A 24,018-nucleotide genomic window follows, 5' to 3' on the forward strand; every position below is an offset into this window, starting at 1 on the left:
ACGACAGGGCCTAGGTTTCGTTTTACACATGTTCGAATCTTCAGGGCAAGCACAGCACCTGATACTTATTAAATGTGTGTTAAATGAATATTGGATAAATTGAGTCACAAAGAGAAAAGGAGATATCTGAAAACCACATGCTTTATTTTAAGACTACTATCTATTGACATAGTATATGACCACCTATTGCCCTGTCCTTGGGTTTCCACAAGCTGCCTCTTTTGTATTATCTTTCATAGATTTCACTGTCTTTCTTATTGCTTCTGAATTTTTAGCAACTATTTCCTTTCGTGAAATATCTTGAGTTGCAATTTATTCCAATGTTGTCAGCTTTGCCACATTATCCATTAAGAGCATTTTTCTTTCATATTGGAATCTAAATCATTGTTAGCTATCTTTTATTGAGCCCTTGCTATTTATTAAACAAATATGTATTGAGTATCTACTATGCCAAGTACTATTCTAGGTACGCTATGAAATAAAAGAGACAAAAAGCTGTGCTCCATGTCTGGTGATAGGCCATGTGTTTTCTATATGTGTCATCTCATTAAATCACATGTTGTGAAAATGAAATTTTTCAATTCTCATGGCAAACCTCAATCTAGAGAACTGGGAAATATTTCTAATTTACGTTCATTAATCTCTTATTTTATCTTAAGTGATAAAAGAGACCATCAAAGTATCACTAACTATACCATATTCTATATTTTATAAAATTTACCAAGTTTACTTTCCAGCTCAAAGCCCATTATTGTTTAATATTGAGCATTAAAATTACATCCTAACCCATGGGCTACGTGCATCTCTGGATGTTTATTAGGTGAGGTTGATAATTGTGCTTTGTACCCAGGCAACTTGGATGAGACTATTAAACTCCTGTGTGCCTGGGTTCTTATAATTATTACTATTATTAGGATGAACCACATGGCCCAGAAATTTGAAACACTCCGTTTGATTTGTAATCCCTGTTGCAACTAGGGAGTGTTGAAGAGTAATTAAGAGATAGTTTATCGGCCGGGCGCGGTGGCTCAAGCCTGTAATCCCAGCACTTTGGGAGGCCGAGACGGGCGGATCACGAGGTCAGGAGATCGAGACCATCCTGGTTAATACGGTGAAACTCCGTCTCTACTAAAAAGTACAAAAAACTAGCCGGGCAAGGTGGCGGGCGCCTGTAGTCCCAGCTACTTGGGAGGCTGAGGCAGGAGAATGGCGTGAACCCGGGAGGTGGAGCTTGCAGTGAGCTGAGATCTGGCCACTGCACTCCAGCCTGGGCGACAGAGCGAGACTCCGTCTCAAAAAAAAAAAAAAAAAGAGATAGTTTATCCAGCTTTCTTGCTGAAATAAGATTTTTCAAAATACACAAAATTGTTTTACTATGGTTAAAAAACACATAACCTAAAATTTATCATCTTAACCATTTTTAAGTGTGCAGTTTAGTAACGTTAAGTATATTCACATTGCCAAGAAACAGATTTCCAGAACTTTTTCTTCCTGTGAATCTGAAACTCTGTCCCTATTGAACAATGACTTTCTTTTTCCACCTCCTTGAAATATCTTTATAGGGCTTCCATGGACAATGTTTGCAGAGTTCAATGCTTTTTCTCGAAGAGGTCTCTTAAAGCACAAGAAGAAAATAGTAAGGCCAAAAAGAATTGGTGTCTGTGTTTTCCTATGAGGCATTTTACCCTATCCCGCTGTCAAAATTGCTGGCTGTCAGAAAGCTCCCTGAGTAGCATTGGGTCTTTAACAGATGACTCTGGCCCTGAGTGGTGCCAGGGAGTCAGAATGTATCTTAGTCTGTTTTGTACTGTATACCAGAGACTGGATAATTTATAAAGAAAAGAAATGTGTTTCTCACAGTTCTTGAGGTTGAGAAGTTCAAGGTCGAGTGGCCAGCATCTAGGGAGGGCCTTCTGCATCATAGCACATCAGAGGGCATTACAAGTTGAGAGAGAGCAGGGGGGTCGAACTGGCTTTTATTATAAGCCCCTCTTTCGATAACAAGCCACTCCTGTGATGGCAACATTCATTCATCCATCTATGAGGGCAGAGTTCTCATGGCCTAATCATTTCTTTCTTTCTTTTTTTTTTTTTCTTCTTTGAGCCAAAGTCTCGCTCTGTTGCCCAGGCTGGAGTGCAGTGGCAGCAATCTTGGCTCACTGCAACCTCCGCCTCCCAGGTTCCAGCAATCCTCCTGCCTCAGCCTCCCGAGTAGCTGGGATTACAGGCGTGTGCCACCGCACCTGGCTAATTTTTGTATTTTTAGTAGAGACGCGGTTTCGCCATGTTGGCCAGGCTGGTCTCAAACTCCTGACCTCAAGTGATCTGCCCACCTCGGCCTCCCAAAGTGCTTGGATTACAGGCATGAGCCACTGCACTCAGCCTCTAATCACCTCTTAAGTGGCCCCCATCTCAACACTGTTGCATTGGGGATTAAGTTTCCAACACATCAACTTTGAGGGACACAGTCAAGCCATAGCAGAATGCCTTTTGCTTGTTTGTTCTGGGAGGACTTCTAGAAATGGATTCTAGGAGATAAAAAGGCCATACAGCTGTGGGCTCCTCCCCCACCCCCAGTGCTGGCATTCTCCCACTCAGAGCTCAGATAATGATCACGTGGCCTGCACTTAAATACCTCCAGTGATGGGCCTCTCACTGCACCTGAGGCCAATGTTCCCTCATCATCTTCCCTTTATGATTACTACAGGTTGTGAGAAAACTTCACAAAACTGGCCTCTTAGGTACTTGAAAGTATTTAGAGTTACCTACCTGGTCTGGTTCCTTGTCTTTTCTGCTTCAAGCTGCTTTCTTTCTTCTTCTTTTAAGAGACAGGATCGGCCGGGCGTGGTGGCTCACGCCTGTAATCCCAGCACTTTGGGAGGCCGAGGTGGGCGGATCACAAGGTCAGGAGATCGAGACCATGGTGAAACCCCGTCTCTACTAAAAAATAGAAAAAATTAGCCGGGCGCAGGGGCGGGCGCCTGTAGTCCCAGCTACTCGGGAGGCTGAGGCAGGAGAATGGCGTGAACCCGGGAGGCGGAGCTTGCAGTGAGCCGAGATTGCGCCACTGCACTCCAGCCTGGGCGACAGAGCGAGACTCCGTCTCAAAAAAAAAAAAAAAAAAAAAAAAGAGACAGGATCTCTGTCGCCCTGGCTGGAGCGCATTGATAGGATTATGGCTCACTGCAGCCTTGAACTCCTGAGCTCAAGCGATCCTCCTACCTCAGCCTCCAGAGTAACTGCGACTATAGGTGTGCACCACCAAGCCCAGCTAATCTTTTTATTTATTCTTTACAGATGGGGTCTTGCTATGTTGCTCAGGCTAGTCTCAAACTCCTGGACTCGAACAGCTTGCTGTAAGACAGAGCCTGAAAGCCAGGAGACCTACTGGGTGGATACCTTTGTTTTTGTTTTTTTATTTTTTATGTTTTCAAGATCTCTTTGATGTCATCCTTCCTCCCACTCTAACCCACCCCTGCCTTTACGGGCGAGCATGTCATCTAGGAATGTTCAGAGTACACTGTGTCTCTACCTTGGTGATGATGTAATCCCTCATCTCTAGCTGGGGCTCTGGGAATTGCCTCTTGCCAGATACGGTGTCCAGAGCAAGATCCAATAGCAGGTTCTATAACTTTCAGCTAAAGGGTAGCATAGTCAAAGAAAATCAAAGTGAACAGATCATAATAAAGATCATCCACTCAATCTGATTGGAAAGAAGCCTACGAAATTAGATATATAACATAAAAACAGACTGGGTCGACTGGTCATGGTGGCTCACGCCAGTAATCCCAGCACTTTGGGAGGCCAAGGCAGGTAGATCACCTGAGGTCAGGAGTTTGAGACCAGCCTGGTCAAAATGGTGAAACCCCATCTCTACTAAAAATACAAAAATTAGCCGGGCGTGGTGATGGGCGCCTGTAATCCCAGCTACTCAGGAGGCTGAGGCAGGAGAATCTCCTGAACCCAGGTGGCGGAGGTTGCAGTGGGCCAACATCTCGCCACTGTACTCTAGCCTGGGTGACAGAGCAAGACTCCATCTCAAAAAACAAACAACAAACAAAAGCGATTGAGCCTGGTGGCTCACGCCTGTAATCCCAGCACTTTGGGAGGCCAAGATGGGCGTATCAGTTGAGGCCGGGAGTTTGAGACCAGCCTGACCAACAAAGTGAAACCCTGTCTCTACTAAAAATACAAAAATTAGCCGGGCGTGGTGACGGGCGCCTGTAGTCACAGCTACTCGGGAGACTGAGGCAGGAGAATGGCGTAAACCCGGGAGGCGGAGCTTGCAGTGAGCCGAGATCACGCCACTGCACTCCAGCCTGGGGGACAGAGCGACACTCCGTCTTGAAAAAAAAAAAAAAAATACAAAAAAAAAAAAATTAGCCAGCTGTGGTGGCACACACCTGTAATCCCAGCTACTCAGGGGGCTGAGGCGGGGGAATCGCTTGAACCTAGGAGGTGGAGGTTGCAGTGATCAGAGATTGCGCCACTGCACTCCAGCCTGGGTGACAGAGCAAGATTCTGCCTCAAGAAAAAGGAAAGAAAAGAAACTTTAAGAATAAAATAAAATAAAAATACAAACCAGTGCTATTTCATTAAGGAACTGAAGAAACTGCTAATGAATTAAGAAAATGTAAAGGCAGACCCAACCCTGAGAAACATGTTGAAAGAATTGAGAAACAAGTAAAAATATTGTGCAACTTTATCAAATTCCATGTATATGTTTCTGAAATATATTAAAACTCAATTTTTTGACAAAGAGAAAGAAATAGTGCATGCTGTTTCTGCACTGAGCCCTGTAGAGTGTGCTTTTGCAACAATTGGTACTATAATAAATTCTAGACAGATAATTTATCTTCCACTATTTCAAGAAAGATTTCTGGACATTTCAAAATGAACTATGCCTTTGAGTTGAAGATTAACTTGTTTAGAAGACTTTGTGCTGCCAAAAATACCAAAAGATAACAAAAAATAATAAAGAAATAAGCAGCTCAAACTTTGCTGATCTTTATGATAAGCTAATTCTCTCCTGGTTATCTGCCTTTTGAAGCTCCGTTAACTCTATCCTTCACAGGCTACTAGGGCAGTAGCTTTCCAGTTTTTTGACCCTGATACACATAAGAAATACTGCAAATGGAAATCTAGAACAGACATTCTGTATGTATGTATCTATATAAATAAGAAAAAGTTGTATTAAGTATTTATTTCCCTTACCACTTGCAATTTACTGACATTTTATTTCCTTTTTCATTCCATTCCTTTTCTGTCTGAAATTCTGTTCTATTATTCTGTTTATTTTGTTTTATCTTATTTCATTTTTTTATATTTAACTTTTATTTCTTTATTTATTTATTGAGACAGGGTCTTGCTCTGTTGCCCATGCCAGAGTCCGGTGGCACGATTTTGGCTCACTGCAGCCCCTAACTCCTGGGCTCAAGTGATCTTCCCACCTCAGCTTCCTTGAGCAACTGGGACCACAGGTGTTTGCCACCACACCTGGGTTTTTTGTTTGTTTGTTTTTTGGCAAGGGCGGGGTTCTGGGCTCCATATGTTGCCCAGGCTGTGCTCACGCAATCCTCACTGCTTCGGCCTCCCTAAGTGCTAGGATGACAGGCATGAGCTACCCTATTCCATTTTTAAATCTCAATTGTGACTCACAAAATTGTTTTTCCCACTTACTAATTAGTCTTAATGAGTAGTTTGAAAAACACTGCTGTAAAGTGTGGCAAAAGGTGAAAGCTAGAAATGTCCTCTCTGCACCAGCCCAAGAACCTTTGCTAATCTACTTCATATTCACTTTCTACACTTCTTTTTCACGAATTCATTTATTCCTCATTTCACTTATTAGAGGAATACCTATGAAGCATCTGCCATGAGTCAAGCACTTGGCCAGTTACTGGGAAAACAGTGGTGAGCAGGAGAAATGTGGTTTCTACTTGTCCCGAGTTTACAGGACTAACCCACTTGTTTAAAGTTACCAAACTTCCTCCCCTGTTGGGTGTACGGCAGTGGGCTGTCTTAGGGAACCTGAATCAGAAGTGACCTAAACACCAAGGGAGACAGTGGTGGAGTGAGAAAGGAGGCAAGTGTGCTTTTTTTTTTTTTGAAATAGAATTTCACTCTCGTTGCCCAGACTGGAGTGCAATGGCACAATCTCAGCTCATTGCAACCTCCGCCTCCCGGGTTTAAGCGATTCTCCTGCCTCAGCCTCCTGAGTAGCTGGGATGACAGGTGCCTGCCACCACGCCTGGCTAATTTTGGTATTTTTAGTAGAGACAGGTTTCACCATGTTGGCCAGGCTGGTCTCGAACTCGTGACCTCAGGTGATCCACCCGCCTCGGCCTCCCACAGTGCTGGGATTACAGACATGAGCCACCACGCCTGGTCACAAGTGTGCTCTTATATCATGGCACTGGGAGTGCCGTGATATAAGAAACTCTTTACTTAAGAGTTTCCTAGTGGTAACAATAAATGCAGTCTTCAGAAAGAAAGGCATTTTACTTGGTTTGATAATATGATGATGTATAGCGTCTTTCCTGCTTCCAATCTGATGGTGTGGGTGTGGGTAACACGTACATGATTACAACACAATTAAATAATATAATAGACCAACATAATATTTTTGAGTTGCATGCAGTTAAGGGATAGTTGAAAGGAGAGGAAATGACAGGAAATGAGGGTAAAAAAAAAGGAGCCTGGTTGTGGGGAGGAGTTTTCCGCGAGAGGAAGAGATTTGAATATTTTTACAGATTGAGAGAAAAGAACCAGTGGAGAGGCAGAGACAGGGCATCATTAATTAATGCGATAAGGTGTTGGTAGACAAAGGTTTCCAGGATTAACCTGGAAAATAAAATCCCTAGAATGGTGACCACTTTATGGATAAAATAAAGGGATAATAGACAAAGCCTGTACTATTATTATAGTTATTAAAAGCAAAAGATATTTGATATGGTGGAAACTTTGCCATTAGCTACTTTTTCTCATTTTCTTGAATGGTCGGGTGATAGCATTTTGTCCTGAAACTACTCCCTAAATTACAAGTGCCCTTGCTTCCTCCCTTTATTTCATGGATTTCTTTGGGCCCATAAAAACTACAGCATCTTTTGTCCTACAGCCCCTTGTTTGTTTGTTTGTTTGTTTGTTTGTTTTCTAACTTGTAAGGGAAGAATAGCATATACATTTAAAAATGCAAGCATCAAACTTATACAGTTTGATGAATTTTCATAAAGCGAACATATCTGTATGTAAATTCTACATTTACACACAGAAACAGAACATTACCAGCATCGTGGAAGCCCATCATTCTCAGAAACCCTTTCCCCATCCAAGGGTAACTGCTGTGCTGACTTCTAACAAAGGGTGCACTTTTAAAAGAGAAAATGAACTTTCCAGTAGATAAACTCACAAGCAAGAAGGTATTTCTTTAAAAGCTATCCAAATAAGGAAGGCATTTTCAACCTGTTCTTAGCTGTTTACCCAAAATATTTCTGTCACTCCTATATTGTTTGCCCAGTTGGAGCAGAAGCAGAGTGAAGAACAGGCCAATCAGGAGGCTTCTGTCTGGAAGACTCCCCTTGGAAACAAACATTTTGAAATGGGAGGTAGAATTAAAACCAAATGTGAACCAACTTATATAATAAATAACCTGTTTCTGGCTATCTTATGCATCTGATGCATTGATACCTTTTCATTTTGCTTGTTTGTTTGTTTATTTTGAGATGGAGTCTTGCCCTGTCGCCCAGGCTGGAGTACAGTGGTGCGATCTCGGCTCACTGCAACCTCCGCCTTCCAGGTTCAAGCGATTCTCCCTGCCTCAGCCTCATGAGTAGCTGGGATTACAGGCGCCCGTCACCACACCTGGCTAGTTTTTGTATTTTTAGTAGAGACGGGGTTTCACCATTTTGGCCAGGCTGGTCTTGAACTCCTGACCTCAGGTGATCCACCTGTCTTGGCCTCCCAAAGTGCTGGGATTACAGGCGTGAGCCACCACACCCAGCCTGATGCATTGGTATCTTTTTAAAAACCAGAATCTATTTTTCATTATTACTTACAAAATAAAATTTTGGAAAATACAGAAAAGTCAAAACAACCCACAGTTCATCACCCAGCAACATCATTGTTAATATTACGGTATATTTTCCTTTTTGTATTTCTTATTGATTAGATTATTTATTGAATGCATATGCATGGTCCCTGTGGCATTATTTGTAAGAGTGAAAAAATGGGCATGTTTTAACATCCATAAGTAGGGAATGGTTAGATTATGGTACAAACATAGCATCATGACATGTTGAAAAGGATTAAGTGGAACTATGTGAACTGACATGGGAAGATACCCATCATCAATTTGTAAGTAAAAAAGATTCAGAACAATATTTATAAAATGATCTCATCTATATTTAAAATACATAGATGATGCCAGGCATGGTGGCTCACACCCATAATCCCAGCACTTTGGGAGGCCGAGGTGGGCAGATCACCTGAGGTTGGGAGTTTGCAACCAGCCTGACCAACATGGAGAAACCCTGTCTCTACTAAAAATACAAAATTCGCTGGGAGTGGTGGTGCATGCCTGTAATCCCAGCTACTCGGGAGGCTGAGGCAGGACAATCACTTCAACCCGGGAGGCAGAGGTTGAGGTGAGCCGAGATCATGCCATTGCACTGCAGCCTGGGCAACAAGTGCAAAACTCCGTCTCAAAAAAAAAAAGATGAAAAAGGATTTGGATGTTGACTTTTTATCCAAAAACAATTCTTTTGGTCTCACATAGATATGGCTTAAGTTTTTTGTTTTTGTTTGTTTTTTTTGAGACAGAGTCTCGCTCTGTCGCCCAGGCTAGAGTGCAGTGGCACAATCTCGGCTCACTGCAAGCTCCGCCTCCCGGGTTCACACCATTCTCCTGCCTCAGCCTCCCGGGTAACTGGGACTACAGGCGCCCACCACCACGCCTGGCTAATTTTTGCATTTTTAGTAGAGATGGGTTTCACGTGTTAGCCAGGATGGTCTCGATCTCCTGACCTCGTGATCCGCCGGCCTCGGCCTCCCAAAGTGCTGGGATTACAGGCATGAGCTACGGCGCCTGGCCTTAAATTTGGTTTAGGAGTAATTAAGAAACACTTTGCAGCCGGGGGTGGTGGTTCATGCCTGTAATCCCAGCACTTTGGGAGGCCGAGGCGGGCAGATCACGAGGTCAGGAGATTGAGACCATCCTGGCCAACACGGTGAAATCCTGTCTCTACTAAAAATACAAAAAATTAGCCGGGCTTGGTGGCGGGCCCCTGTAGTGCCAGCCACTCAGGAGGCTGAGGCAGGAGAATGGCGTGAACCCGGGAAGCAGAGCTTGCAGTGAGTGGAGATGGCACCACTGCACTCCAGCCTAGGCGACAGAGCGAGACTCCGTCTCAAAAAAAAAAAAAAAAAAGAAAGAAAGAAACACTTTGTATTCAAGAGCCAATGCATTTTGAGAACAATGGCAAATAACTATTCATTCAATACATACTTATTGGTAAATAATTGTTTAGAAACCAATACCCAATTGTCTCATGGAAATCTGTCAGGTATTTAGAGTTACCATGTTTACAATATTTCCTATTACATACTAATTTATCATTTTTAGTGAGTGATTCTCTTTTGTGAGACATTAAAGCGTCACTAAGTCAGGCACGACTTACTGAGATACAGCAGAATTTGAACTCAAGATGCAACCAGAATACTCCAAGTGCAAGGTCGTTTATTTCCAATTGCCTTGAAGTTGGCGACTACGTTAGAAATATGGCTGTGGAAGTACCCCATTCCTACAATATAAATGATTTCCCCCCTTTTTTATTACCAGAATTTGAAAGAGCCAGCATAAAGGAGTCCTCCTCTATGAAGGCATCGATGTTTCACTCAGACAGAATGAGATGCAGTATTCTTTTCATATATATGTCAATATTTATCTACATTATTGCATTTATCATGTATAGTTTTTTTTTTTTTAATTTTTTGAGGCTGAGTCTTGTTCTGTCGCCCAGGCTGGAGTTAAGTGGCATGATCTCGGCTCACTGCAATGTCTGCTTCCTGTATTCAAGCGATTCTCCTGTCTCAGCTCCCAAGTAGCTGGAATTACAGGGGTGTGCCACCACGCCTGGCTAATTTTTTATATTTTTAGTAGAGATGGGGTTTCACCACATTGGCCAGGCTGGTCTCCAACTCCAGACCTCAAGTGATCCACCTGCCTCGGCATCCCAAAGTACTGGGATTATAGGCGTGAGGCACCGCACCCAGCCTATCATATATAATTGTAACTATTTACTGAAGGGTCTCTTCCAATAGATTATACTCTTCTTATGGGCAAGGCTAATGCCTTTTCTCTTTGAACCCTAGTGCCTAGCATAGTATTCAACACATACGAGTACTATCCCTGAGATACTGCAAGGTTTATATAATGGTTTGTAGAAACCAATGGTAGTATCTAAATGCCTAGGTAAAGAAATACTTTTAAAAGCAAGTTTTTTTAAATGAATATTTTACATCTGACTGATTTATTTAGTGACCGTAGGTTTTATTTTTCAAAAATGGCCACCATAATGTATTTCATGCCGCACGCTACTTGTACACTGAGAAGGTGACACTCCTCCCATCAAGTACTGTGGCTTATATCCCCTCTGCTTGAACTTGGGCAGGTCTCTGTGACTGCCTCAACCAACAGTGTATATAGTTGGAAGTGATGCCATATGACTTCCAAAGATAGGTCATACAAATGCCTTAGATTCTGCCTTATCCTCTTGGGACACATTCTTGGGATCCAAAAAACTATGTAAGGAAGGCAAGCTCCCATATGGAAAGGCTACATGCAGGTGTTCCAGCCAGCAGCCCCAGCTGAGGTCCCAGCCATTCGCCAGCATCAACTACTAGATATGTGAGGGACTCAGATGGTTGCAGTCCCTAGCAGTTGAGTCACCAGCTGACACTGCATGGAAAGAAACAGGCTGTCCCTAAAGAGCCCTGCACAAACTGCAGATGCATGTGCAAAATAAATGATGGTTGTTTAAGCCACCAGGTTTAGGTAGCTTGTTATGCAGCAAGAGATAACCAGAACAGGTCACCGGGAGTTCACATGCCAGTGGAAATGGAGGGAAGGGTTAGGGGCCCAGAGCCATCCATTCTATTTCCTGTTTCTTAATCTTGGTGCAGTGAGAAGCAGCATGGTCAGATGGAAGCAGGATTAGAACAAGAAGGATGACCCCAAATGGACCCTGAAAAGTTAATTAGAAGCTGCTAATTTCAAACAGAAACATTAAAAATGTATTTGTGAGGCACAGAGTTTATTTTTTGAGGAGGCAGAAAAACTATTTTAAGTGATTACAGAATGATCGTGGCAAACACTCTTCTCTCTCTATATATATATGTATATACACATGTATAATGTATATATATGTATAATTGTAACCATTTACTGAATATATATACTGAATATATATGTATAATTGTAACTATTTGCTGAATAGATAGATAGATACAGAGAGAGAGAGAGAGAAAGAGAGACCGAGTCTCACTCTGTCACCCAGGTTGGAGTGAAGTGGCATGATCTCAGCTCACTGCAACCACTGCCTCTTGGGTTCATGCGATTCTCATGCCTCAGCCTCCCGAGTAGTTGGGATCACAGGCATGTGACACCACGCCTGGCTAATTTTTGTATTTTTAGTAGAGACGGGGTTTCACCATGTTGGCCCAGCTGGTCTCGAGCTCCTGACCTAAAGCCATCTGCCACCCTTGGCCTCCCAAAGTGCTGGGATTACAGGCATGAGCCACCGCACCCAGCCCTAGTATCTTATTGATGTGTTCAGAATCATGTATGGTGATTGCATGGACGTGCCGCTTAACAAAAGAATTACGGATGGATAGTGTAATTATCTAATGCTGGTGATTTGTGAATTTGTGATGAAGGACCCATTACCTGCTGCAGAATGACTTCAAGATTTGCCCAAAGATTTGCCCAAATAATCAGTGTGAACAGAATGTGGTTGCCACCCTTATCAATGCTTTTGACACAGTAAGTTATACTGTGATGAAAAAATTACACAGGAGCAAAATGCATGCCTCAAGTGTAGATGAGTTAACTGGCTGGTTCATGGACACAGGCTGCTTTCTTTCTCGGAAAATTACTTGTGACAGTTAAATTAACCTTGGAGATTGGCAAAGATTTGCATATTTTTTTTCCCATTCTTTATGAACTGCCAGGTTCTTTTGCGAGTACAACAGTGCACTTTTATGTTAACAATGAAATACATTATTTGGGAGGAAACAATGAAAAATGAGATTGAAGAAACCAACTATGAGTTATCAACCCTTTCAATCTATTAAAATACTGCAGCATATAACCTTGAATAAATTGTCTTGGTTCTTTAATGAAGATTAAATGTAAAGCATTTTTTATTAAGAAAAAACGGCTATTAGATGTGAATTTCCCCCTTATTCCCTTTTAAGCCAAACTACCTATTTTTTCTTTAAAAATGACATCCATCAGCCAGGTGCAGTGGCTCATACCTTTAATCCCAGCACTTTGGGAGGCCGAGGCAGGTGGATTACTTGGGGTCAGGGGTTCGAGACTAGCCTGGCCAACATGGTGAAACCCTGTCTCTACTAACAACACAAAAAAATTAGCTGGGCGTGGTGGCACATGCCTGTAATCTCAGCTACTTGGGAGTCTGAGGCAGAAGAATTGCTTGAACCTGGGAGGTGGAGGTTGCAGTGAGCAGAGACTGTGCCATTGCATTCCAACCTGGGTGACAAGAGCAAACTCTGTCTCAAAAATAATAATAATAATAATAAAATTAAAATGACATCCGTCAAGTTCGCAATGGTCTTTGGCTTAGACTAACAAGACTGCATTCCTTTAGACTGCCAAATGAACAAATGCTAGCATTTCCACCTGCTCTCTGACAGCGAGATACTCTCCTTTATGAAGTTGGAATAAATAGACGTCAAGACCTGCTTTGTCCTATTGCTTGAGTCTTGGAGGGCTAAGGTTAATTAAAGACAATTATTAAACCCCAAATATTGAGAAAGTATATACAGAAAGATATCACAGTATTGTGATTTTAAAATGTCAAAAAATTAAATATTTCAAAAACATTGGATGATGCATAGCTTATAAATTATGATTACGAAGAACATTTGGCAACAGGGGAGATCTTTAAGTGGATAGAAAAAGGAAAGAAATGTATTAAAACCCTAACAAAGATTGCTTTAGGGTAGCAGAATAAAATGTGATTTTATTTTCTTTTCTCATTTTTTCTCTATGTTCCATAAAGGTGATTATATTATTATTATTCAAAATTACTTAAAACCATTGCTAAGTATTTAATGATGCTTGAATCCAGCAGGAGAGAACAGAGATCATTTTGAGCTATAGGTTGAAAGGAAATGACACGTAAATATGGAGAAAACCTTGATGGGGGGGGGGGTCTTTCCTTCATCATATCTATGCAGATAGAAGAAGTGGCTTCCGGCCGGGCGCGGTGGCTCAAGCCTGTAATCCCAGCACTTTGGGAGGCCGAGACGGGCGGATCACGAGGTCAGGAGATCGAGACCATCCTGGCTAACACGGGCGAAACCCCGTCTCTACTAAAAAAATACAAAAAAACTAGCTGGGCGAGGTAGCGGGCGCCTGTAGTCCCAGCTACTCGGGAGGCTGAGCCAGGAGAATGGCGTAAACCCGGGAGGCGGAGCTTGCAGTGAGCTGAGATCGGGCCACTGCACTCCAGCCTGGGCGACAGAGCGAGACTCCGTCTCAAAAAAAAAAAAAAAAAAGAAGAAGAAGAAGAAAAAAAGAAGAAGAAGTGGCTTCCAGGTGGACACAGCCCCCTCACAAATAGGCTCTATTCCATTCCTATTTTTCCTAAAAAGAGCCTTTGCCTGAATTCTCCATCTAACTTCTTCAAATCCTCAACTAATCACCCAATCTGGAGTTAATAAAAAACATTTATGTATAAGTAGGAGCAAATAATATTTTACTTTTTTATTTATAAGATAGCAAATGCACATCAGGAATTGCAAAGCTGTTTCTGAGAAAACGAGGATCCAGTTTACATGAAGAGTTGTGAAGAATATATGAAGATGGGGTGCTATCAGAGGTGAGGTAACCCCGGTTTTGAGGGGAAAACCTTAAAACTAGCGAAGAAAAGCCAGTAAGAAGGGGAAGTAGAATTTGCAACATAGAAGTAATTGAGCCACAAACTTTAAAAAAAGCGTGATATAGAACAAAAGTTAGATTATGAATAAAAAATAGATTAACCTGGAGGGGGTGCGGCTAGCAGGAAGGCGTTGAATAAGTTATCTTGACTTTCTAAAAGATTTTGGGTTTTCAGAGTGGTCTCAAGTTGCATACCTGCAGCCCTTTTGGCTTGCTCTTCTGCCATAAGCATGTTATTAAGCTGCAATTTACATCTGTACTTGAAACACAAATTCAGATTTTAGAGAGTATCCAAAAGTTCTTGCTTTTCTCACCTTGCTTTAACAAGTTTAATCCTGGATGACACTGACTTTCTTCTATACACATCTTTCATTTAAAAGATTATTCTAGTTACAAATAACTACTGATAGGTTGATGCCAAATTTATTTAAAACGGTGTCTTTTTTTTTTTTTTTTTTTTTTGAGACGGAGACTCGCTCTGTCGCCTGGGCTGGAGTGCAGTGGCCGGATCTCAGCTCACTGCAAGCTCTGCCTCCCGGGTTTACGCTGCCTCAGCCTCCGGAGTAGCTGGGACTACAGGCGCCTGCCTAGTTTTTTGTATTTTTTTAGTAGAGACGGGGTTTCACCATGTTAGCCAGGATGGTCTCGATCTCTTGACCTCGTGATCCGCCCGTCTCGGCCTCCCAAAGTGCTGGGATTACAGGCTTGAGCCACCGCGCCCGGCCTAAAACGGTGTCTTATAATGTTCATTTTGCCTTCTACCCAGCATATATCCAAATAATTCCATCAAAAGTTTATATTCATTTCCCAAATATGAAAACCAATATCCTGAAATTCTGTCTGGTATCTTTTGGGCTTATCAGTATCATTATTTGCATATATTTGAAATAAAGACAAGGAGCAAATAACATAATCTGTGCCTTGATTGAAGCCAATATTTTTCCCAAGAGTATCATTAAAAAGTATCATTTTATTAACAAATCCATCTTATAGTCCTTTTATGTGACTGTAATAGTTCTTTGTTAATATAGCCATAAGAAATTATTTACATTAAAACAATCAGAAGTGTTACAGCTCTTTTAGAATTTGTCTAGTAGATTTTCCAGTGACCAGAAAATCCTCTGCTAAAAAAAAAAAAAAAAAAAAAAAAAATCAATTGGGTATAATAAATCAGTTATCCATTTCTCATCCCCACAATCATTCCTGTCTGACAAAAAAAAGTATAGGAGAGTTGTTTGCAGAACACATCTTACTTCTTAATGCGTCTTTTAAAATTCTGCTTCTTTCTTATGTAAACAATTCTAATCAAAATCTTTTCACACCTTCTGCTGCAACAATGACCCCAACCCCATACAAAACAACAGACACACACCTCAGGGACTTCCAGATTTTTCCAACTGTGGTTCCCATGATGAGAATTCTGTAGTGTAGGGTTTGCATCAATTATTTCCCTAATAACATCTAGTGAGTACATGTTTGTCACTCAACTGTTATATATGATCCAAATATGAACCCAGGGTGCTTTGGGTATGAGTCATATATAAGTCAGGTGCTTGATTCATACCTACTCTTCTTTTGACAGTAATCCTTGTTAATGCCCTAATTTTATGATGTAATTTTACTTGAATTAATCTTGAACAACTGCAAATTATGTAATTAATTACATTCAGCTTCAATGACAATTACTTTTTAATCTCAACCTCTCAGCCTGACATCCCAGCAGAAATCCTGTATATACAATGGCAGTGACGGGTGGATGGGAAGACCTCTCCAGCTTACTGATGTGTATGGACTCATTAATTATATAAATTGCATTTATTTTTGCAAAAAAAAAAATTCGCAAAAAAAAAAGTGAAGTGTATGCCATTTTCTTGGACTTAAGGGCTTAGAGAAGTTAAGGGACAGAGAGTGAAAGAAACTACCTTCAGTAGCTCCTGATTATTTTTCCCTTAACACTCATTTTGAAGGGGTGTAATTGGCATAACTTAAACAAATTATTGTGGTCACATAAATTTGGTTTATGCTGGATTTAAAATTGAATAGGTTTCTTTATTATAGAATTGCTTGTTCTTTAATATATTACTATATGTTGTGACTTTCCAAGAAGTGGAATATAAAATGTTTCCCAAACTGTTTTGAAAAGAGAGCACCCTTTCTTTCTAAACAAATAACAACTTTATTGAGGTATAATTTATGTGCCATGAAATTCACTTACCTTAAAGGAACAATTAAATGATTTTTAGTGTATTTACACTTACGCAACCATCACCAAAATCCAAGTTTAAAACATTTTCACCATCTCAAAAAAATGTGTTTCTATTTGCCATCACTCGCTATTCCTCACTCCAGCACCAGGCAACCACTAATCTACTTTCTGTCTTTACAGGTTTCTCTTTTCTAGAAATTTTACATAAATGGACTCATATAATAGGTCTTGCTCTGTCACCCATGCTGGAGTGAGTGCAGTGGTGCAATCATAGCCCACTTCAAGCTGGAACTTCTGGGTTCAAGTGATCCTCCCGCCTTGGCCTCCCAAAGTGCTGGGATTACAGGCGTGAGCCACTTTGCCCTGCCACTTAGCATAATGATTTTGTTTTGTTTAGTTTTGTTTTTTGAGATGGAGTTTCGCTCTTGTTGTCCAGGCTGGAGTGCAATGGCGCAATCTCTGCTCACCACAACTTCCACCTCCCAAGTTCAAGTGATTCTCCTGCCTCAGCTGGGATTACAGACATGTGCCACCACACCCGGCTAATTTTGTATTTTTAGTAGAGACGGGTTTCTCCATGTTGGTCAGGCTGGTCTCGACCTCCCGACCTCAGGTGATCCGCCTGCCTTGGCCTCCCAAAGTGCTGGGATTACAGGCGTGAACCGCACCCTGCTTAGCATAATGTTTTTGAGGGTCATCCATTTTGTAGCATGTATCAATACTTCATTGCTTTTTATTGCCAAATAGTATTCCATATAAGTATACCACATTTAGCTTATCCATTTATCAGTTTATGGACATTTGGGTTGTTTTCACTTTGTGGTACTGTGAATAACATTTGAGTACAAGTTTTAGTGTTTTTATATTTCTCTTAGGTATATACTTTGGAATGGAATTGGTGAACTTACGTTAAACTTCTGAAGAAATTTCCACACTGTTTTCCAAAGTGGTTGCACCATTTGCATTTCTACTAACAGTGGATGAGAGTCTCAGTTTCTCCACATCCTTACCACCATTTGTCATTGTCTGTTGATTCTAACCATCCTAGTGGGTATGTAGTAGTATCTCATTGTGGTTTCTATTTGCATTCCTTGCTGATCAATAATGAGCATCTTTTCATGTGTTTATTGACCATTCATATCGCTTCTTTGCCCAAATGTTTATTCAAATTTTTGCCCATTTTAAATTGGGTAATTTTCTTATTATTAAGTTGCGAGAGTTCCTTCTATGTTCTAGATACAAGGCCTTAATCAGATATGATTTGCACGTATTTTCTCCGTCTGTGGTTTTTCTCTTCACTTTCTTAATGATGTCTTCTGAAGCATGAAAGTTTTTAGTTTTGACAAAGTTCAGTTTATCAATTTTTTAGTGCTTGTGCTTTAGTTGTATCTACAAAGGTCACAAAGATTTATTATGCTTATGTTTTCTTTTAAGAGTTTTACAATTTTGGCTCTTACATTTAGATCTATGATTCATTTGGAGTTAAATTTTGAGTATGACGTGGGAGGCAAAGGTTTAAATACATCTTTTTGCATGTGGCTATTGAATTGTCCTGGCACCATTTGTTGAAAAGACTATCCTTTCTCTATTGAATTACCATGGCACCTTTGTTGAAAATCAATTAAGCATAAATTTAAGAGTCTTTAATATGTTAATGTATGTTGTGAGTCTCCAACAGGGAGGATAGAAATGTTCACAATTTTTTTTTTTTTTTTTGAGACAGTCTCGCTCTGTAGCCCATCGTGGAGTGCAGTGGCGCGATCTCGCCTCACTGTAGGTTCACGCCATTCTCCTGCCTCAGCCTCCCGAGTAGCTGGGACCACAGACGCCCGCCACCACGCCCGGCCAATTTTTAGTAGAAACGGGGTTTCACCCTGTTAGCCACGATCACGATCTCCTGACCTCGTGATCCGCCCGCCTCGGCCTCCCAAAGTGCTGAGATTACAGGCGTGAGCCATCGCGCTGGGCCCCCAAAATGTTTTTAACAAGGAATTCTACTCCCTCCCCTGACCTTTAAAAAAAAAAAAAAAAAAAACACTGACTTTCATACAGGTTCTCATTGAGGTTCACAGAGCAAGCTGTAGGGAAGCTAAACTGTTTTCATGCTTCTCTAAATTATTCAGGGCTCTAACTTTTACTGAAACTTTGTTTGTTTAGACTCTAGGAGGCTAACTGTTGTATTTGAACTGCAAAACCAAAGACAATTTCTTTTAGTGTGCTTATTACAAAGACATCTCATTATGCAAAAATGATGCAACTTTGGAAGGTTTATGGATGCAAATTTGGAAGTATGAACAATTTTGCAATTGTGTCTTTTATGTTTTTAGGGCAATGCATCTTGCTTGATCATGATATATGACTGGAGAGAATATCAGTATGAGGTGTTACAGTCAAATAAGACTTGTTTGCATACACTTTATCACACACACACTGTATACACACACAATCACATACATATACACACATATTGGAGATACAGTTTTTTCTTTTTAAATATACACACATACTGAAGATATAGTTTTTCCTTTTCCTATTTAAAACAAGTAGATCTTTTCTTAATTTTTTTAGCTTCTGAATTTTAAAGTCAGTCACGTTTTTATTTAACCAAGTATAATGCAAAATGTTGGATTAATTGCTTAAATTTGACTTTGTTAAAATGACAATATTATCACTTTTGCATTATATTACTACAATGAACAGAAGAACTTAGTACAAAATTAAAAGCAAAAAAGTAAGGCCGGGCATGGTGGCTCACGCCTGTAATTCTAGCACTTTGTGAGTCTGAGGCGGCGAATCACCTGAGGTCAAGAGTTCAAGACCAGCCTGGCCAACACAGTGAAACCCCATCTCCACTAAACATACAAAAATTAGCCGGGCATGGTGGCATGTACCTGTAGTCCCACCTACTTGGGAGGCTGAGGCAGGAGAATCACTTGAACCCGGGAAGTAGAAGTTGCAGTGAGCTGAGATTGCGCCACTGTACTCCAGCCTTGGCGACAGAGCTTGACTCCATCTAAAAAAAAAAAAAAATGGAAAAGTAGAATTAAGTGTCTCTTTATTAGTTTGTATTTATCTGCAGAACAACAACAACAACAAAAAACACACAGGCAAAAGCCAACGATAAGAGAAAAAATATACAGTTACTTCGATGAGGAGATTGCAGCGTCATAAATCTAGACAGGGAGATTGCAAGCGAAATCATCTGCACTGCAGTCCTCTGCAGCACTGGCCAACCCAGGCGGCCTACCCCAGTGAACCGCTAAGCTTCAAGAAACCTACAGAAAATGACGGTGTAAGACAAGCATAGAGGTGTTCTACTGCGGCCCTCCAAAGTGCATTTAATTACCCTAACTGACACGCTGATTTTCTATGTCCCCACCTGCTAGTGATTTAGTGTTATTTTTACAAGAATAATATATATATTTTTAAATCCAGATGGCATTATCTCACCTTACATGTAAGAAATGATTACATACAGAAGTTTCCTTTTTTAAAAAAATAAAATAGAGATGGGTCTCCCTATGTTGCCTAGGCTGGCATCGAACTCCTGGGCTCAAACTATCCTCCCACCTCCGCCTCCCAAAGTGCTGGGCTGAGATTACAGGCATAGCCACCATGGCAGACAGAAGTTTCCTAATAGGTAATAATACTGTTTATTATTATTATTATTATTATTATTATTATTTGGGGCATTCTATTATGCCAAACACAATTTATAGTAGAAAGTATGTTTTCTTGCAAAACTTTAGCCATATTTAGAACAGCTTTCAACGCATAAGGCACCCCCTCTCTTTGTCAGGGCATTCCGGCTACTTTTGAGGCTTAATAGCTCTAGTCCATTTCCATTCTCACTATACTTTTTAGGTAACTTAAATGTTCATTTTAGTTTAAATCTCAAGTCCTTTTCTCAAATGGATTTTACTAATTAGCTAATTTAGGAAAATTGTCTGGTATTTTTTCTTTCCTTTATCACCTCAAACCTCGCTTGGTATTTGCTCAGCATTTTAAGATCTCCCCCGCCCCCCAGGCTACTTGGAAGCTTCCAGGCTACTTCCTTACGGGCAGTTTACAGATTTTGTTTTCAAAGGCCTTTAGTTGACCTTGACCTGCGTGGGTGTTCTTTCCTCCTATCGTATGTTACGGTTACCTGCAGAGGCTAGCGTCGAAGGAGAGGTGCTATGCGAGGATGGCCCCAAGTTAAACAGTGACAGCCTCTGCCCTCCTAGACCCCAGGCGCGCGGGGGGCGGGCGCGGCACACCGATTCCACCGCCATCTCCAGGCCTCGCGGTATGGCGGGGTCCGGGACGTCACACAAATGCCAGGTCACCCATGTTTCTGCCCTGGGGAACTCTCATGTCAGCTGGTCCCCCTATTCTGCTAAAGGAGAAAACAAAATTTCCCTCCCATGGACGCAGCTGGGCAGTTTGAGAACTGGTCGGGCAGAAGGCTGATCGCGCAGAGCCTGGTACAAACGGGAAGCAATTGCCCTGGAAAAAGAAATGAGGGGCAAGAATTTGCATGTCTTTCCCAGGACTATCAAAGTCTGGGAGAGTTTCCTTTCCAAAGTCATCTGTTCCAAACTGAACTAAAAAAGCTACCTCCCAGGGGCTCCCCAGGAACAGGTTCCCCTGTAAGGGCCGGCAGAACTTGAATAATTTGGGAAGAAGACTCCAATCAAGGATGGGAATTATCCCCTTACACACTTGGCTAAGATTCTTAGGAGAGTAAAGAGGGACTGGAAATTAATATATTTGGAGTCATATATAAATCTGACATTGTAAAATGCAGGCAGTTCTTATTCTGCAGCGTAGGGCCAATCATTATCACATCGGTTACTCCTTGTGGTATCTTTGTAAAGTCCTGATTTAAAGAACTGCTGTTTTGTTGTAGATGAGTGTCTGGGCTGATGGAACTCTCACATCACCTAAATAACCATGAGGCTGTTTTTCAGTTTGCTCACCTCAATGCTACACATTGCACATGCATTAACAAATATCACCAATGAATGATGATGGAGGTATCATCATTTACTTGACAATCTGTAAAGTACCTTCCAGGTAATTGACAATGTATACCTACTTAATTACTTATGCTCTTCACATCTCTGTTCCTTCTATTTACTTTGCAAAGAGAAAAACCCTTTGAACCCAAACATTTGTCGACCCCAGTCCCAGAGAAGTCACAGAATTTGCCAGAGGGAAGGCAAATCTTTTAGCATCTACTTCTAGTATAGGTGAAATTACTGGGAGTGACTGCTCAGGAGCAACTGAGCAAAATTGGCAATTTTCCCCACAGAGCAAAAAGATTTGATATGAAAAACATCATACAGCCACTCAAATGTAATTGCCAATATATTTACCAAATTGAACAAGTGATTTTTTTTTTTTTTTTTAGACAGAGTCTCACTCTGTTGCCCAGGCTGGAGTGCAGTGGCACAATCTCGGCTCACTGCAACCTCTGCCTCCCAGGTTCAAGTGATTCTCCTGCCTCAGCCTCCTGAGTAGCTGGGACTACAGATGAGTGCCACTACGCCCGGCTAATGTTTTGTATTTTTTAGTAGAGATGGGGTTTCACCATATTGACCAGGCTGGTCTTGAACTCTTGACCTCATGATCCACCTGCCTCAGCCTTCCAAAGTGCTGGGATTATAGGCGTGAGCCACCGCACCCGGCCACGGGTGATTTTTGGATTATCCACACCATGGCTTCCCTCCTACAGATTGACTTTAATTACCTGAAGTAAGTTTGTAAGTTTAAATAAAAAGAAGTTGCAAGCAGTAGATAGTGAAATGAACAGAAATGGAAACATATCCTGAAAGTGTAATACGCTGGGAAATTTTACAGAGGAAGGTGAGATTAAATGAAAACAGGAAGAGTTCCCATGTTAGGTTAATTTACACAATGTCTTTTATTTGCTTACATTTATCTGGGGTGAATACATTTATAATTTATAATTTTAACTTTTAAAGGTGTGGACAGAAATGCTTTTACTGATTAGAAAATAATTTTTATTCCACTAGAAATGGAACAATACTTCTTGTAAATAAATACTAGAAGTGAAGTACATCCAGTGGAACAAAATATTTAAAATAAAATATTTAAAACTACACTTGAAATTTCAAATGCATACAACTCAGAGGATAAAATATCTTCAAAAATCACAGACACAGAGTTTAGGAAGCCAAAGGCTGTGAACTTCCCTTCTCACTGAATCTATGCTTTATGTTGCATTCTTCACAGGTAAGCAATCAATGCCTGTTCTGCTGTGGACCAAAACCAGCCCCATGGAGCTGATCTTCAAAGAAATGGAATTTACTCTGGCATACTCTTATGTATGATACCTTTCCAAGGCCAAATCCCAAGATACCAACAAGTGTAACTTTAGGCAATGATCCAAATCTTGCATTAGCTGCTAAATAACCTTGGCAGAACAGTCCCTGGGTGACGAACATGCTTACAGGAGAAAAAGGCAGAGCTCTCTTCCAGAAACTTTCTTCTTGACATCCTCTTATAATGTTTGAAATCTCTCCTCTGTGAATGTGCAGTTTTTTGAATAAAACAACAGGCCCTGCTTGCCTGGTGGTGGCAAATGGGGACCTTTCTCTTGGTTTCCATGAGTAGACATTGGGGCCATGATGACTTCGTGTTTGCTTTTCTTCCAGTTGAGTGTGCTCGGCCTACTCCTTGACCCAGTGCTGAGTGTCTGTTACATGTCAGGCAAGGGCATACGTAGACGTGAAGAAGAATAAGACACAATCACTGCTGAAGGAACTCACAGTCTGTGGGGGCTGTTCCCCAAGGCCGTGTCCCTGGCACTGCCAAGCTGAGCTGGCCTCCTTCCTCGGTGACTGCCACAGCCTGGACTGGAAAATAAATTTTAATTTCTAAGAAAGTAGAGAATGTGAGAGCGCCTTCAAAGTGAGGTTTACGGTTGTAAAACTTGGATTTCAGCGTGTTGTTTGAAAGGCAAGTAGTATTTATGTGTACTCATGTGTACATAATTTTATAATCACTTACAGTGTGTCTGAACCAGCTCCTGACCTCAATGTTGTACTGCTCTGGGGAAACATCACACTTTTTCTACCCAGGGAACTTAAGTCTATCCCAAAGAATAGTAAATAGATTTAGAAACTCTCAAAGTGTTCTGCATAGAAAACTAAAAGGAACTCTCCTGTTTGAGAAACTGGGATGGGTTTAAAAAGATTGCAAATTTTTTATCACCACCCCCAACCCCTCAGAGGTGGAATTAATCTCTTCTCTCCTTGAATATGGCCTGGTTTTGAGACTGCTTAATGAATAGAAGGTGGCAGCAGTGACGCTGTGGCAACTCTTGGCTTACGTCCTGAGAAGGCCTGGAAGTTTCCATTTTCCGTCTCTTCTGGGACCCCCAAACTACCACACAGAGAGACCACATATCTTGCATTGGAGAGGGAGGAGGCTGGCCTCCTGGTGGGGCTTCCTGGAGCCTCTAGTTCCAGGCATCTTTTGAAAGACACCGAGAACTGCCAGCTGAGCTATCAGTCTACAGAAGCTAGAAAGCAAACAAAGTGGCTGTTGTTTTAAGCCACTAAGTTTGGGCAATTTGTTACATAGCAATAAATAATTGAAATAGAAAGCAAGCCATTCACTCTCACCT

General features: G+C 41.3%; 1 non-coding gene and 1 pseudogene across 1 annotated transcript; one reads left to right on the top strand and one right to left on the bottom strand.

The window, feature by feature from the left end:
• Positions 1-15,239: 15,239 nt before the first annotated feature.
• On the top strand, positions 15,240-15,298 carry LOC123575370 (U7 small nuclear RNA). Its single transcript, XR_006700664.1, has one exon. It is a non-coding gene; the product is annotated as a U7 small nuclear RNA (small nuclear RNA).
• A 7,257-nt stretch (positions 15,299-22,555) lies between these two features.
• LOC102142675 (OCIA domain-containing protein 2 pseudogene) lies at positions 22,556-23,034 on the bottom strand (annotated as a pseudogene).
• Between the last annotated feature and the right edge of the window lie 984 nt (positions 23,035-24,018).

Source organism: Macaca fascicularis, chromosome 8 (genome assembly GCF_037993035.2).
Source record: "Macaca fascicularis isolate 582-1 chromosome 8, T2T-MFA8v1.1".
NCBI classification, from domain to species: Eukaryota; Metazoa; Chordata; class Mammalia; order Primates; family Cercopithecidae; genus Macaca; species Macaca fascicularis.